Source organism: Cynoglossus semilaevis, chromosome 2 (assembly GCF_000523025.1).
Source record: "Cynoglossus semilaevis isolate Cse_v1.0 chromosome 2, Cse_v1.0, whole genome shotgun sequence".
Classification (NCBI taxonomy): domain Eukaryota; kingdom Metazoa; phylum Chordata; class Actinopteri; order Pleuronectiformes; family Cynoglossidae; genus Cynoglossus; species Cynoglossus semilaevis.
Window position 1 is genome coordinate 4,870,490 of NC_024308.1, and position 1,174 is coordinate 4,871,663.

A 1,174-nucleotide genomic window follows, 5' to 3' on the forward strand; every position below is an offset into this window, starting at 1 on the left:
AATATATGAGGAAATCAAAATGGATTTGAATTAGATTTCATCACCATCACCAAAAGTATCAGCAATGGAAGACATTGAATGTGAGAAGCGACGCTTTGTAAGATTTAAGGAGAGAAATCCCACCAGTCAAAAGAGAAATTAACAAGGAAAAGAAAACATTGTAAATGTCAGTGGAAATCACAACGTACATAATGTTCATTTCAATTTCAAATTTGTTTGTTGTTTTTTTTTTCTAAGAAACTGCACACATATTTTTCTGCTGTCGTATTGTAATATTTCTATGTTTGTCTAATTAACGATGATGGTGATTGATGACAGTATTTTGTAAAATCTAAACTAAATCATAAAGCAGTCAGTGGTTCTCAAAATGGGGAGCGCAGCACGTTCTTGGGGCACTGACGTCGAGAATTTTTTTTTTTTGTATTTCACTGATTTGCAATTGTAAAGTGGTAGTTTTCATAGTTATCGTATCGGCTCGTGATTTCATAACAAAATAAAATAATAATCCACTGCTAAATATGTACTCAACCTAATAAATACATTGTGTTCGAGGTAGTTTATATATAATTCCATTTCTACTTTTTTTGTGTCATATTCGATTCCATTAACCTATTTGTAAAGTGGAACAGTGAACGGGAAAACAACAAATAATTACAGTGGAATCCTGGGACTTTTTTTTTTCTGCAGCTAAAACACAAACAGTGAATCCTGTGTTAAATGTTTCCTTCCTCACTGATCCACAAACGCCAGGCGTTGTGATAATTACGAGGCGCTCTTTAACTCGACACGCTGCTTTCGTGGGCTGTTTGCACGGCGAACCTTTTTCTCTCCCTCTTGCTCCGTCGATGACACGTTTGTGTGAAAACACTGAAAGTGGGTTAACTGGAGAGGCATCAAGGAGACTTTCTGAGCACAATTGCATTTGCTTTAGACATAAAGACGAGGGCGTCTTTTGATATTCGGGGGGGAGAGAGAATACAGCGGAGTGGAATGGCATGAATCATTTACAGAGTTTGATTGTTTTCCAGAGGAGAAGAAACACACACCAAGGCCCAGGATAGTTTGTTTTTTTATATTTAAAAAGAAAGCGCAGCTTATTCGGCCAAATTGGAAAGCCGTGACTCCCATGCGATTAGTAGAGCGGCGGTTTCATATTTCACAGCAGCCTCTTTCC

At 37.4% G+C, this 1,174-nt stretch overlaps 1 protein-coding gene across 2 annotated transcripts in view; it reads right to left on the bottom strand.

Annotated features, from left to right (window-relative positions):
* LOC103394512 (DENN/MADD domain containing 1B) overlaps nucleotides 1-1,174 on the bottom strand; it is a 131,190-nt gene that overhangs the window by 59,784 nt on the left and 70,232 nt on the right. The window lies entirely within an intron of this gene.